The 16,465-nt window shown below is 42.1% G+C and overlaps 2 long non-coding RNA genes across 2 annotated transcripts in view; one reads left to right on the forward strand and one right to left on the reverse strand.

Annotated features, from left to right (window-relative positions):
• Positions 1–16,465, reverse strand: part of LOC136341266 (uncharacterized) — a 67,029-nt gene that overhangs the window by 38,578 nt on the left and 11,986 nt on the right. The gene's annotated exons all lie outside the window — the stretch shown is intronic.
• On the forward strand, positions 1,768–2,526 carry LOC136341161 (uncharacterized). Its single transcript, XR_010732451.1, has 3 exons — positions 1,768–2,006; positions 2,054–2,216; positions 2,290–2,526. It is a non-coding gene; the product is annotated as an uncharacterized lncRNA (long non-coding RNA).

A 16,465-nucleotide genomic window follows, 5' to 3' on the forward strand; every position in this document is an offset into this window, starting at 1 on the left:
CTGAGTACCGCGACGTTCCAAAGAGACAGACGCAGAGCTACGCATTAGGACATTATTAATTTACTGCGTGATAATAACAGGGAAATTCAGGGTGTCCCGAAATGAGGGGGCCAAGGTTTAACCACATATTCCTCGGGCAAGAATATATCGATTTAATTTGATGCAGTAGCTTTCGAGAAATCGCGGTATAGATGTTGAAGAAGCCGACATTGAACAGATAATAGTGTTTCTTCGATCCGCAACTTATATTAAAAAAAAAAAAAAAAAAAAAAAAAAAAATATGTGGGAAAAACCAAACTTTTCCTGGTAGACGGATTGGCCGAAGAGGACCAGCGGAGTGGTCCGCACGATAACCAGATTTGAGTCCGCTAGATTTTTTTCTGTGGGGTGGCTTAAAGAGTAAAATTTATAAACTCAGCCAGAGTCTCTAAATTGTTTACGTCAACAAATCATTGATGGACGTCGCAAGATTACACCTGAGATGGTTCGAAACGTCCGAGGTCGTTCCGAGCAAAACCTCTATTTCTGTGTGGAAGCAGGAGGGCAGCATTCCGAACTTTTGTTACATTAGAAAGTCAGTAAAATTGTAGATAAATGTTTTAAATTTGTTAGAATGAGCGGAGCTGGTGACCGCGTTCTTGTCAATTGCCAAGCAGTTCCGGAAATCGAAGTGAAGAATTACATTTTTCTCGTCTAATTGAGGCTCCAAATCAGAATTCAGTAAGAGATAAAAAAAAAGTTGCATAATAGACCGGAAATTTCACACAAAAAAAATCAACCGTTTTCATGAGCGAATAAAAAAGTTCTGGTGTATTTAATATTCGGCCTTCTAGGAGTTGACCACTACCCCTGATGGTTTTGGAATAATAAATGCGCCCCGAGAAGCAGAAAGACTAAATTTCGTTACAACTCATACAGCCGTTTTCGACTTATTTGCAAAATAAAAAAAAAAGTGAAACTTTGTCCGACTCTATCTCCAAGAGACAATTTCGAATGTAAGTATCTCGCCATGAGTCGACATATTTTTGACCAAGGAATATGTGGTTGACCTCCTTATTATGGAACACCCTGTATATAAAAATATATAGCGTTTCCTGTTAAAAAATGTCCAGTTCCCGTGCTAAAACCCATTTTCAACAGCTCGTATCCCGAAGTCCTTCACTATCGTAAAATCCGATTGAGTCAGATATAGAGCTATGTATTAGGAAGTTATTGATTTAGTGCGGAATAATGCGAAAACATGGAAATATACAGGGGTTCTCGTTAAAAAACAATCAAGTTTCAGGCCTCTGAACGGTGCAGACCGCGTTCCCGACTCTTCGCCCTCGCGAATCTCCGAATATCTCCAAATCGGTGAGAGATCAACGCATAATTATGTACTGGCAAAACGTACGATTTCAAAAACGTGAAATCGTGGAGGACTCCCCGTTCGACGAAGTCGACATTCCGGGCTAAAATTACGTGGAATTTATTTTCGATCACCCACGTCCCAACATCTTCAAATATCTCAACATCCGAGGGAGGACTAGCGAATTAACCCCCTGCCGCGGAGCGACATCTGTGCGAAAACGTGTGAAGCGTTCGTCGTTCGAAAAAATCAGGTTTCCCGCTTCCGGACGCGACGGAAGGCACCGGTGACCCGTCCGGTACCGTGCAGTCCGAACGCGGGGAGACATGCGAGGTTCCGTACGAAAATGCCTAGTTCGCGACTTCCTCGAAATGACAAGCTGTCGAACATGACGTCGCACGGAACCGACGTCACTTCGACGACGTTGCTCCGGAGTTTTCTTCCGGGATGGACTGGAATTGATTCGAAAAGCAAAGAATTACGAGCAGCTATTATTCTAGAGTCGGAAAATTTGTATGTAAATCCGTAGGTAGAGGCAATTTCTGAAATAAATTAATGCGCGATCGATATGACTAATAACCATTTTGAATTATGGAACAGCCAAGCGGTTCGGGTATGTGAACGGCCGCCTGTTTTCTACCCCGGACACGCAACGGTGGTAAGTACTGTATTTAGCACATTTTTTTGCTTTTATTTATTCAATAGGCCCTCGACCGACACACGATTCGATTTATTAAAATTTCATTTCGTCCTGGACGGCAAATGCGTCTTACCACCGCGAAATTACATCCTAGAGATGATAAAGACGGAAAGCCCTAATGGGAAAAAATCGTGGCCGATGGAAAAGTGCGCGACAAGGGCCAATTAGGTAAAGTAAGCAAAGAACAAAGACGGAAACACGCCAAGAGATGCAAACGTACATTAGCTTAATTGAACATTAGGTAAAATGAACATTTGGACCCCATTAGTGATGAGGAGCAACGTGATAATAATTAGCCCCCTTCGCAGACGTCGAACTGGAAGGAGGCCCCTTTAATAGATCACAATAATAGTGATGATACAATGAGGATATTACAACTTTGTATCGGCCTATTATGCAGCTTTTGCTGCGGAATAACCCAATCCCAGTAGTTCTAATTAAGTTCCAACCATAAATTTCAGCTCTGGCCAATTTATGTGAGGACGAAAATAAAAATAAGACCGGAATAGCGTTTATTAATTGACAGAAAGAGACGTATACATATAAACCCACCGTTGCATTAACGAATGTTTGGAAAACTTTAATTAGCTCGCCGATTTGTTGTCGTAAATTGAGTACATGTGGCTTCCCATAATGACCAATTAACCTCTGGATTTAGATATTTGGTAATTAAAAGCTCGTCCCGAAAATTCACAAGATGCGATGAGGCGTATTGAGGTGAGCTGGGGAGGGGGCTCAGCGGAGGGCGCAACGTGGGGTTGGAGCGCGAGGAGTCCGCAAGCAGGGTTGCTGCTGCTGGCTTCCAGTACATAAATGAAGGACATGTTTGCCCGTTAAAGGACCAGTTCATTGGTACAGTGTCCTGGGCCCATCTCCTTCGAATTCCGAGATGTTCGATATTTGGGCGCAAAGCGAGCACTTGTCCCTGTCGGAAACGGCACAGCCAAACCGATTGACGTTCTACAGGGTGTGCCGGTCGTGAAGGTAGTAGGTCCAATCACGTGTTCTACGTTGAAAAATAAGTGCGGTTTGTTAGATAAATTATGTGCCAGAAATGCTTCGTTACGGAAGTACGGGGTATTAGAGTTTTTTGTTAAAAAATCACAAATTCTTGAATACGTCCGGTATTTTAATGAAATTTTGCGGAGTTTGATAGTTAATAACAATGTGCATTTTACGAAAAAAATATTCTTTTTGGTTCTACCAGAGACGTGCGTACGGGCAAGCCGCTTGTTACTTTTTGAAAAAAAACGTCACTAGTTTTTATTAAAATATAAATTATTTTTGAATTTCTCGTTCAATACGAAAGAGAAAAGGTCTCTTGACCATTGTTTGTGCGACATTTTCGAAACAAGAAAATGAGGGCCATTTCAGTGTTTCTTTCTTCACAACCCCCTGTGTTTCTACCATTTCAACGTTTCAACTGGAGAACAACGAGGGACGTTCTCACAAAAGTTGTTCACCATTCTGTTCAATACACAATTGAGTTCTTTGAACGATCGACTTACACTCGTACCTTCGCAGCGAAGCATTTTTGGCACATTATTTATACAGAGTGCTTCGGAACAGCGTGTCATAAATTTAAGGGGCGATTCTATGAGTGATTTTGAGAAAAAAAGTTTATACGAACCTAGGTCCGTTTTCGCCTTCTGTCTGGAATACAGGGTGTTAAAATTTGCTATACAATAAGTCCGGACCTGCATTAAATATTTTTATCAACCTTGGCGGGCGTAAGTTAGGAGTAGAAACACATCTTTTAAGAGAAAAACGAATATTTAAACGCAAGAAGCGGCGCCCCCCAAGGCCGTGACCCTGATTATTCGTTGTGAAAAAAATATGTTACGCCGCTGTCTTCTCAAAATATCAAAATCCTTTTCTTGATTCCAGTTGTTTCTGTTAAAAAAAGTAGTCTCTTGAATTATTTTCGTAACATCAAGCGTTTTCAGACAACAAAGGGGTTAGTTAACATCGTATGGTATAATGACGACCAAATTAGTTACAATAATACTTAATTTGCAGCAATTTATAACGACCGTTTAGACAAACAAAAATGAACTAAGTTGCTGAAAATGTCCGCCGTTAAGAAAACGATTTTGACTTTTTGAAAAAGCAGCGGCGGAACACATTTTTCACAAAAAACAATCAGGGTCACGGCGTTGGGGGCGCCGCTGCTTGCGTTTAAAAATTCGTTTTTCTCTTGAAAGATCCGTTTCTACGCCTAACAAGTTTGATGAAAATATTTAATGCAGGTCCGGACTTGTTCCATAGCCAATTTTAACACCCTGTATTGCACACGTTCGCATAAGCTTTTCTTCTCAAAATCACTCATAGAATCACCTTTTAAATTTATGACGTACTATTCTGAAACACCCCGTACAACAAACTACACTTGTTTTTCAACGTCGAATACGCGGTTGAATTTACTACCTTCACAACTGGGACACCCTGTATATCGCACCCTTAATTTTCAAGCGTTTCAGTTCTCTCAGTTGTCGCGCACCTGGGCTGGGGCAAGTCAAAGAAGTGTTCGTACATCCAGGGGAGTCCCATTTATGTGCAACTTTCGCGACTTAATAATGACAATTTAAATCATAAAAACTTGTGAAAAACGCAACCGGGAAACTGTCTCGTTGTACAAGGAAAATGAAGAAAAATGTCTCTAAACGTGCCCAAGGAAGCAAACCAAACTTTCACGACCTTAAACGACAATTAAATTTAGTCATTGATATTCGGCGAACGACCCCTGAGCATCCGCCAAAACCTGTCAAATTACACGTAATACTCTCAGGTACTTTGGAACATTCGCCTGAAATAACATTGGGAAGTTGCCCTTCGCCCGAAATTTCTACGTTTCTTATCTGTCTTTCCAAACGTTCCCATGAGTGCTCAATCGGATCGAGATCAGGAGGTTGCGGTGGTGTTTTTAATGAACGAGGTGTATCATACAGAGCGGTCCCGCAGGGCGTTCCGATATGTAAAGAGCCGATTCTCCGGGTCGTCCTAAGACGAAACCGTAGCATAAACGTACGTCCTAAAACAGGTCGCTTCCAACATACAGGGTATTGAAACGAATTGGGGAAAATTCGATGTTTTTCTACGTGTTTTCGAAATGGCGGATGGTGTTTCGTTGAAGTTCGGCGAACGGTGTGTTTTCCTTCTGTTTAAAAGAAAAATTCTGTAACCGCAGGCGCGCGTAGAAGTCGGCGCGTTAGTTCTTGCAGGGGCAGGGGGAGGGGGCACGCCACTGGCATTTTCCAAATCGATTCGGTAGAATGTACTGAATGGTGACATAACTTAGCTCAACACATTCTTCTGCACGATTCCCCTTTCCGATAACATTTGACTATCAACTTTTTGACATCTACGCTAATTTTTTTCCCTTTTCGCCCCGTAGCTATCATTTTTAACTTTCCTTTGCTCTAACTTGCGTTCAGGCGAGGGCTTATCGCAAACAAATGGAATTTTCGTCATTTAAATTGTTTTTAAGTTACGAAAATTGCGAATAGATGGGATTCCCCTAGGTGCACGAACGCTTTCTTGACCTCCTACACATTCAGGGCTCGAAATCCAACAATGTCGCTCATTATATCTCGTCATGAGTATAATGTTAATTAAATTAATTGAAACTCTAGTTAAAGGCGGCCACAATAAAAGTGTCTTGTAGAGATTCATTATCCTGCCTTGGAGTAACAAGGCCTTAATGAGCACTCTTGCCTGGCTTTAGAGCATTAATTAACATCAGGAAATATGATATTCCAGTGGATTTTTGGATGTCGAATTTTTCATGTATAATTGCGGACAGATGTTGATATTCTCTATTGTAAAGAGCGATTTTCTACAGTGTGTGCTAGAGCTTTTTTCCTATAAGCAACATTGTATGAGTTCGCTCGTCCTAAATGGAAGCCAAAAATAAATTGGCACACAGATTATTACGGTATTCATTAAAGTCTGCTAATTACTCATTGCTCTAATGAATAAACTCTAATGAACCACTCTCTGTTAATTAAAGGGAGCGCCTGAGACATTGCAGTCGAAATTTGGATTCAGGGCTGCGAATTGGGACAATCAGAACTGGCTTTGTTACATTAGGACAACAGTTAGGATTAGCTCTATATGTGTGTTGTGGGAGAAGCGCAATGAGATTTTCCGTGAATTTTCCAATTTTTCACCTCCCCCCCCCCCCCTCGGCCCTTATTTCATTTTCTGGACCACAAACAAGTTTCGGATTTTGTATAAAATTAATTGAATAATGAAAATTTATCGAACGCAGTGGCGCGCGTAACTTTTCGAAATCGCAAAAAAATCGCCGAAGGAAAACGCAACGAAAACGCCCAGCAATTTATTGGCTTTTTTTCTTTCTGGATACGACACTGATTTAATTACTGTTGAGCTGCAGTCTCGGTTTTCCATGTAAAATTTCCCAGACCTTGTAGATTTATTTACGTTAGTGGCATAGCTCATTATTCTCAATTATTATGATTTTTCTACGAGAAGCACAATAAAACTTTCTGCCGATTGCTCACTTTTTAATTGCCCTTCCGGCACGACCCTGATTTCGCTCTAATCCACTTACGAGTTTCGGAATTTCTATAAAACTGATTAAAGAATTAAAATTCATCGCGTTCAGTGGCGCGCCCGGCGGGCGAAACTATCGACAATTTTACGAGACAAACGTAATGCAAACGGTCCGTGATGTAATCGGTTTTTCCTTCTCGGTACGACCTTGCTCTGATTTCTATTAAGCCGCGCCGCGGTTCTTCACACGACGCTTCCCGGAGGTTTTCGATGCGTTCACGCCAGTGCCGTAGGCCGCCGTCCTGAGTCGTTACGAATTTTTCCGCCCGAAACCCGTGGATTGAGGTGTAATCCTGCAAATTACACCTACGCAAACAGGTTAGGACTAGGTTTGTCTTGGAACGAAAGGGATCATCATTTATTAATCGCAATGAAATGGGTTGTCATCCAAGACAAGTTCAAGCGGGTTTGCGCTTAATAAGCGTGAGTACACACGAAAGTCCCATAATATGTATCTTGGACTTAAAACTAGTAATTAAATTTAATGTAGTCTAAACAAGAGTTGATTAGGTAAACATTTAAGCCTAAAATAAATAGAAGAAAGCTAAATTGCGTGTATTATTCGTGAAAAGGCTCTGTTTGAGTTTGCTCGCTCCCGCCTTTGCAGAATTAGTTTTAGTTTTGGCCGGTATTTGCTTAAAGGGTAATTTCGCCCTTAATGCGTTATAATAATGACCTCGCCTGAGTTCGCTTCAGGATATAATTAATATACATCCAACAATATTGTGGGGTATCGTAGAAAATTTCAAACCTTTGAATGCCCGAGACATGGGCTTTATTTAACGTGATTATTCGGCCTGCGTTTTATAAATGCAAATCTCAGATATTAAAGCAAATCCCCCTTGGAAGTAAAACAAACAAGGAAAAGTTCTAAACTTTTTATACTACATGTGGGTTTAAGCTAATTCGCCCGCTTAATGAGCAGAATAAATAAACGCCCAGTATGGAAATCTTGACCGCTAAATCCAGAGGGGTCCGTAGGCTCTCGCTTGACCATTGGCAAGTCTCGGAGCGCGGCGGTACGCCGCGCGTTTCGCTTGGAAAAAGCCGAACTTCCGGGTCTTCGGGCGGCGATCGCCCGCGCCCGCACGTCGGACGTCTCGAGACGCGACGGGACAATTGCCCTTGTGCAATTCGAAAACGCCAAAACGTGCGACGTCTGATGGGCAAAAATCGAGGTGCCACCCCCTCAAATCCCCCCGCGATCAGAACTAGTCATCATATGAAAAACAGCCCTTCGCTTTTCCATCGATAGTATCCGAGTTGAAAGTTCAGGTATTAGCTGAATGTGGAAACCTTTTTGCGCGAATATCCAGCAATAATGGGCCATTAGGCAAAAAACACAAGAACGCAATCAGCACTAATTCAGGCATCGGGACCACCCTTTCAGCTGTTGCGGAGTGTAAATTGCAAGATGATGTCTTATATATTATATAATAGAGAGGACCGTGGCGAAACAAGGTTTTCGTTTCAATGCGCCAATGATATATTCCTTCGTCATTAGTCATCATTCCTGAATTACGTTAATTACGGGACGCCCTATCTCGACGGATATTACGCTCGCCACACGGTGAAAGGCTTTCGGCGACATTAAATGGACCCATAAATTTTCCAATGGAAGTTAAAAATTTCCAGACATGCACGTGACGGATTGGCTTTCCCTGGTGCCAGCTGCACTTCGGGAAATGTTTGATTTAATTAGGTTTCGGTCACATTATTCATCCGTTCCATGGGAAAAGTTAATGGAATTATTTTCCACACTCAAACTGTTACTCCGGCAATTACTCCATTAGACTCGCCCGCATCCCCAAACACCACCAAAATGGCCCGAACCGACCGTCGGTCTTGGTGATTTCGAGCCCTGTATATTTCGATGTCGTGGAGTTTTTGTCGTCCCGTGTACAGGGCGTCCGCGCGAAAACTCCCACCTCCCCTCCAGCTTCTCGATACGTTAAAATGAAAAAAATAATAAATAAATAAATAAAAACGTTTTTGACAAAAAGCGCTCGAAAGTTCGTGTAGTTCTCCAAGACCGCCGGCAGTTTCATACCGGGTGTTCAGTAAACGTGTTCCTGTATTTTTCCACCGATTAAGCGTCACTTTTTTCACATATTTAAATCCCGCGTTTTGTCGCGAATCCGACGATGTCCATACGGGGTGTTCTCCGAAAGGTGCGGAGAAATGCTGAAATATGACGATCCGACCCGACTTGCCTCAGTCCGAAAGTGGACGGTTTCGGAGATGCGGAGTGTCAAAAGTGCAATTACGTACCAAAGACATCAACAACGGCAACGCCGCTCACAACTAGAGGCCTTGCGGGAGTTTCACGAATTTCATCTACCAAAATAACTAATCTCATTGCGATCAATATTAATAATAATTAAAAAATTTTAAATACAGATGTCTCACGAACGGCTGCCCCGATCAACTCTTACCTTAGGTAAAAGACGTCGGAGAATAGGAAATTTCATTTAGAAGTAAAATACAGTGTGGCTCAAAAGAGTTGTTTCGTTTTGAATACGTGCAAAGTACCGCGGGTGGCGCCCCCTACATTTTACAATGAAAATGAAAGCAAGTTTCAATTGGCCATCGCGAAAGGCCCCCCCTGGCCGAACGTGGTGATAGTACACCAGTTATTAAAAAAAATTATATGAAAAATTGAAACCAGACTGAACTTTTGACACTCTGTATCTCCGAAATCATCCACTTTTGGACTGAGGCAAGTCGGGTTGGATCGTCATATTTTAGCATTTCTCCGCACCTTTCAGAGACACCCTGTATATGCCACACCTCTAAATACCTAATTCTGCATCTCAAACGGTTCCTAAGATATCGTCAAAAAACTTAAAAAAAAAAAAACGTTTTTTGACACCTGGTTTCTCGGAAACGGTGCGTTTCCGGACCCATGTCAGTAGGAACTTTTCTCCTAATGACGAGCCAAAGAATCACGCCCTTCATTTTTGGACACATTTTTGAAGCACCCTGTGTAGGACGTACGTCGAATCTCATTATCTATGATAAAAACGCGGGTGTCAAATGTAATAAATCACATCAATCGAAGTGATATGACAACAAAATGCCTAGAAAATGGGAGAAAAAGGTATCGATTATGTGTTGAACATGGTAGAAGGAACTTTGAACGACACCTGTAAAATAATAACAAAAACAAAGAAATAAGTTTGCTCTGCCTTATTGTCATTGTATTAAATTTAATTTCATTTCGATTTTAATTAATAACATTTGTGTTACCTCTGTAGGGCTGGAAAGTAAATATTGCTTTTAGAAAATAAAAAAAATAAAAAATATCTTTTTAAGCATTTTCCTCTTGTTTTAAGTAAATTGGCAAAACTTGGCATCTTCCTTCTCCTACAGATGCCATTTTTCAAAGAAAATACTGATTACAAACGCAATAAACTATTGAAGTTAATTTTGACTCAATCCATAACAAACGTTGGGGCGGCGCAAGTGCATCAAACATCCTGTATAAAACTGCCGATTATCTTGAAAGACTACACGAACTTTCAAGGGCTTTTCGATAGAATTTTTGTTTCCTTATTTCGATGCGTTAAACAATTAGAGGGGAGGTGGGACTCTTCGCGTGGACACCCTGTACGTCGGAATTTTTACAAGCAGCCCAAAACCTTCCCTACCAACGTTTGGGCACTCTAAAAGCCAGCGTAAAATAAATTTATAAACAACGAGAGACCCAAAAACTTTTGAGAGCGGAGAGAGAGAGAAAGAGAGAGAGAGAGAGAGAGAAAGAGAGAGAGAGAGAGAGAGAGAGAGAGAAACGGAGAGATATACACGGCTAAAAAGGAAAATTGCAGTTTCCTGCAAAAACGACTCCACACAAAGGGGCCACATACCGTTTTCACTAAATCGGCCTCTCTAGAAAAATCATATTATTTATGTATGAATTGTATGACGCGGCAACATTGATTGCCACCCTTGGCAACTCGAAGACTAGCGCCGTCTTTCTCGCACTCGTGGGCCAGTCGAACGGGACGACCATTTTGGTTTGACAAAGGAGTGAGGCGAGGTTGTCGTTTAACGGCGAGCGAAGCTGCAACGATATCGTCGAGATTAACCAAAGAGGGAGTTAAAAGTGGAACCAAAACGTGTGGTTTTCCCGAAGTAAGTGGGAAAACCAGTGCGAATTCCACCAGAAGGAACATAAAATTCTTATATTTCTTTCACGGATTTGTATGCAAGATTTATGGTTGACACGACGCTACTTATCCATGATTTTATTTAGAAACTTCGCGATTTAAAGAGACAGTTGCGTGGCTACAAAGGCAGTAAAGATTTTTTTGTTGAGAGCTTTATGTGTAAATTTCATTTGCAAGAACACTTGTCCCGCCATGCCGCTGCTTACTCGTGAATCGTTTTGAACAGGATGTGATCCAGAGCTTCAGCTACAGAGCTGTGCAAAAGCCATAGGCGTAGCGTGGCTCCAGGGGCTGCGAGGAATTTTCCACGAACTTCAATTATCGAGATTTAATTTTTTTTTTAATCCCACCGACCGATAACTTTCCGATGTCGAAGAACGCCGATGAGTCGCGGAAGCACTGTCATTGGCGTAACTTGAGAGGGGAGACGTCTCTGGCCTGTCAGATTTATGATGTTCAGGTTAGTTCAAGTTAATGGGAGTTTTTGGTGGGAGAGCAGGCAGCGACCTTGACAATAGATGAAGACAGAGTGAGGGAACTGATGGAAGATCAATTTATCAGGATGGGACTGGTTAGGTGCCGAATGGAGAGAGGGGAGGAGACAGGGAGGTGTTTCAGATGCTGGCGGCTATAACACGCGGCTAAGGATTGTACCGGGAGCGACGGAAGGAACTGCTGCTTTGTGTGCGGAGAGGGCATGGCCTAAGAGAGAGGAGTGTAAGGGTGAGGAGAAATGCGGCATATGTGACATAGGGGGGCGCAGGACAGGTACGGCAGGATGTGGGGTCTTTGGGAAGATCCTGATAGAAAGGAAAAAGGAAAGAAGAAAGTACGAAGCAATACTGGTCCGCGTCCTGAGGGAGGGGATCCAACCAAGGGAGAAAGATACCGCCTCCCTGAAGTAATGCCTTGCGGCGGTTCCGGAGGGATCCAGGGTGAAGAGGAGAGGTTTTTGGAGGGTAGGCGCCTCATTCTGGGGTGAATTTCACATAACCACTGAACCATTGCACACAAAGTGAAACAAAAAGTGAATTAAGGTTAGTTTGAGAGGGGAGACGTCTCTGGCCTGTCGGATTTAGGGACGTTCAGGTTGATTCGGGTCAGTTTAGGTTAGTTTGAGAGGGGAGACGTCTCTGACCTGTCGGATTTATGACGTTCAGGTTGATTTGAGAGGGGAAACGTCTCTGGCCTGTCGGATTTAGGGACGTTCAGGTTGATTCGGGTCAGTTTAGGTTAGTTTGAGAGGGGAGACGTCTCTGACCTGTCGGATTTATGACGTTCAGGTTGATTTGAGAGGGGAAACGTCTCTGGCCTGTCGGATTTATGACGTTTAGGTTGACTCGGATCAGTTCAGGTTAGTTTGAGAGGGGAGACGTCTCTGGCCTGTCGGATTTATGACGTTCAGGTTGGTTTGAGAGGGGAGACGTCTCTGGCCTGTCAGATTTATGACGTCCGAGGGAACGGGAAAATCGGATCGGAGAAACGAAATTTTTAGTTTCAGAAGATTCCCTCCCAATCAAGACGTTTCGTTCCTTCCTAATTTTCATGGAAGTTGTTTCGGCAATTCCCGCTATCGCATAAATGAACGTCTCGTTAGTGAAAGATTAGAGCTGTGCGTGCCGTGAGCCTCTAATTCTATCTGTGCCCTTTTCTCCACCCTTCCCCCATACGTTCGTAATTAGGGCTAGTTGAATTCGCCAGCATCGATGTTCCCAGTAATTTGTCTCTAATGGTTTCGTTACTACTCCATATTATCCGAACTGAAACTTTATAATCGCTGGAATAATTAAGTAAAATCGTTATTTTCGGGGGCACGTTTGAGGCTCGAAATATGTCAAAATGACGGGATACACGAGAAGTTGTGCAAAGTAAGAGCAGATAACGGTAATTAAATTTTAATCATTAAATTGTGTTTTCAGCATACATAATAAATCAAAGTTATATCCTAATTAAAGTGCCCGGGTGTAACCAGAAGGTGTGTAATTTATTGATTAATTAGGAATCGGATACGGTGGGGCTTTAGATAGAGGTTTGACTCCAATTATTACGTACCCGAAAATAGATTAGTGCACAAGTAAACACGGATAAATCTGCAATATTAAATTTGCCCCCAAAAGGGGTCTATTTGGTCTGAAAAGTGCGTTGGAACTGAAAAAATTCAACGCAATTTGTATGTATAAAAGGAAAAATCCCCGTTGAAAATTTCATTGCCCAATACAAAATTAAAATCGGAATAAAATATCAAAAGTATGCAGCCCGTATCAGACCAATTATTGCTATTATTAATTAAAAATAATAATTGGCCCGAAAATCAATAGAGCGCAATAAATGCACTCTAAATTCTCATATTTTACATAGAGGCACCAATTTTTTGCTCTAATATGCGTTAAGCTCCAGAGAGAGGGAGGTTTTAATTATTTTTCGAAAATTCAATTTTAAAACGGATCATGTGCGAATGTAACAAAAAGTCATTAGTCGGACTAAATTTAATTTCGAGTGAGCCGAATTTACAAAAAAATAACGGAGAATTAAGTGGGCGAACCTGAAATTGTGACCGAGATCAGACTGAGCGCTCTCGGACGAGGCGGAGCTGCTCAGGGCGCGACCTGGAGGTGATTCAAATTCGTAAAAACGCGCACGAAATATTTTCGAAAGGTCCCGAGGCCGGCGAACCCCCAGCTCCCGCACGGGATTATCGGTTACGCCAACGGGAATCCCCCGGGAGTTCCCCTCGTTTTTTTTTTTTGGAAAATTCCCAAATTCGCAAGGAGTCTCGTGACAGTGTGAAGTAACGGCAGGAGCGCACGGAAAATTACCCACAAATCAATGCCGCTCCGAGGGCCTGCTCCGGCCGTGGTAATTTTTTTTTATTTCGGGTTTTCCCCCGGACAATTTTCTTGCAACTTTGTTTTCATACAGTTTAGAAATTTACAACTTAAAGGAAAGTGTACTAAAGAAAGTAGGTAAAAAACAAATTCGGCTCTTTAGCCGGCTTCCAGTGGCGTTGCCAATTTCTAGTTCAAAAAAAGGTTAATAATAAAATGGAGAAATGTCTAAGGTGAAAAAAGCTCGTTTTAGCAAATGAAGGTGCTCATGGACGTGAAGTATCGTTCGACAAATCCCCGATCCGACTAATAAAAACAACTTTTTTTTGCTCGACCTTACCCACCAACGTGTTCTTCTTTAAGAGCGTGATGCATTCATTTTAACGCCCTTTTAAATTTTTCGATGTCTCAGTTCTTCAGATCGTCTCATCCGTGCTCTCAAAATAGGCCGACGATCGCTCTTTGCGGATCGCTTTTTCATATCTGCAGAAACCAGGAGTCGCCGGGGGCCAAATCTGGAGAGTACGGTGGGTCGCTGGACAATTCGAACGGCGAATCGTTCGACTTAACCGTAGCTTTCATCGACTCCTGACGCGAGGCGTCGCTTTGACGGAACAGCATTTGTTTTTTTTGCACACGAGGCCCTTTTTCCTTCACGTCTAACCTCAGTCGATCCGTTGATAGTTCCGCCTTTTCCGCCGTAACCTCGCCAGCTGGTTTCTGGTCTTCCAGCGGCGGTACCAATTTTTTCATTTGCAGGAACCAACATGTTCATCTTCCCTTTGGGTGCGTAGTACGACGCACGGCGCAAAACTGCACTTCCTGAACGATCCTTCCGGGTGCTCAATTGGCGAAAAACCAAAATGCAAAAGTTCAAGTTATCCACTGATGGAAATCGAGTTTTCCAAATCAGGGTCCCGAATCAACTTATTTGAAATTAGAACAGAGACCTACTTTGAAAGGCACTTTTTTGGTGCTTAATTCGGCTTATTCCCGCTAATATCAAAATCAATGAATAAGGTCTTTCAGGTGCTTAACTCAACTTAATTGAGATAATTTACTTCAGTCGCAGGACATGGCCCTTTTCTCTAAGGGGGGTTTAAGTGTTTAAATCAGCTTATTTAGGGTTAGTACGTACTAAAACAAATTCCTTCCTTTGAAGGGTCTTAATTTAGCTTATTTTGAGTGCATTTTCAAGTCCTATTACCACACAAGCCTAATTACATTTTATGCGCTCCTTTAGCGGTTTCATATGCATAATCGATGGCCAAAGCCGATCAAGCAATAGACGGGCGTGGTCCGGCATCTCTTGAAATATTAAAGGGCACTACATAAAAATTGAGAAGTTCATTTTCTTGAAACCATCAAGTCAAGCCGAGCTGGACGTCTACATTATTAACGCGCACCGGGGAACGGACAGATATATATGCCGCAGGGAAAAATTGCCCCTAGTAAAAGTTTTACCTATTCTCCATTTGTGTCCTTTTCCCGCAATTGATACTGAAATAATAAAAAGTGATATTCAATTTGATGCGGAGCCTCATGTTTATGTAAACTTCAATTATCGTAAAGATGCTCTTCTGTAATTTTGAGAGAGAGCGACCAAACACGTCGAGTCGACTAAACGCATCCGCAGACTGACTGATGAGAACGACGGCGGTGCTACTTATACTCGCATCGAGGGGGGGCGGGGCCTACTTACGCCAATCGGCGTCGATCGTTGTCGTGATAGTTTTTTCTCGTCCGAATTTTCATTTTTTCTCCGTTAAAGCCGAGCAAATGCAGCAAAATAATAACTCAACGAGATGCAGGAAAATAAATGAAATCAGGGAAATGCAGTTGTATCACGTAGCCCTATTAGCAGCCGTCCCATATATAAACATTATATGATTTAATGTCTCGTGTATACTGACATACGCCAGCGTTATTAATTATTATGGCCTCGTAAAGGGGTTGTGCGGACTTTTATCTCGTTTTGTCAGACTTTGTTGGTCCACTGGGCCGTGTTCAGCAGTCTCGAATCATAGAATGGAATGTGTGCCGTTTTTGTTGGACTAATTTTTATTACACCCCCCGGTGACGTTTGATAAAATGACGCTGCTTAAATATACTGTTTTAATTAATATTTATACCGCGAACGAGCATTTTTGCCGTTTGAGGGTCCCACACGGGGTAGGTAATTGATATACCAACACTTAAGCCGATGCGGGGAGAAATCAATGGTTCGGTTCTCGTCCCTTTAAACGTCCCTCCAGCTAACTATAAATTGCGAAGAAAGACTAAAACAATCCGCCATCAATCAATTTTGGCAAATGTTAATGTTAAGCCTTTCTTGAGCGGGCCGTAATATCTCCTTCAGCTCCCGAGATAAACTCGTACGTTCTTGAGATTTCGAAGGGCATTTACGCTAATTTCAAACGTTGCGATGCTTAAGTTGCATTTTAAAACCTCCAGAACCTCAATTCGTGCAACCGGGTTCGATGCGGGATGAAAGAGGTGTTTCACGTGCTTCTGAAAGCATTTATTTTCGCATTTAAAAGTTTATTAATAATTAAATAAACCTTTTAGAGACTTCCTTTTTTTTTTTTTAATTTAAATTGAGCTACATTTCAATTTAAATTTACAAATGTTTAATGATTTTCTACTCACTAAGCACGCTGCTATTTTTTTAAATCAATCCAAACCACGTCCATGTTAATTCGGCACAATATTTAAAAATCATCAATACGTATTAAGCTATTATGGCACGAAAGTACAGCAGCTCGCTTTTCAAATTTTCAGGACGCGAACCCGCCGAAACCCGTTTGGACGTTCGTCGTTTATGACGCGCGCCACTGGCTTGTTGTGG

The sequence above is a fragment of the Euwallacea fornicatus genome, chromosome 9, assembly GCF_040115645.1.
Source record: "Euwallacea fornicatus isolate EFF26 chromosome 9, ASM4011564v1, whole genome shotgun sequence".
Taxonomy (NCBI): Eukaryota; Metazoa; Arthropoda; class Insecta; order Coleoptera; family Curculionidae; genus Euwallacea; species Euwallacea fornicatus.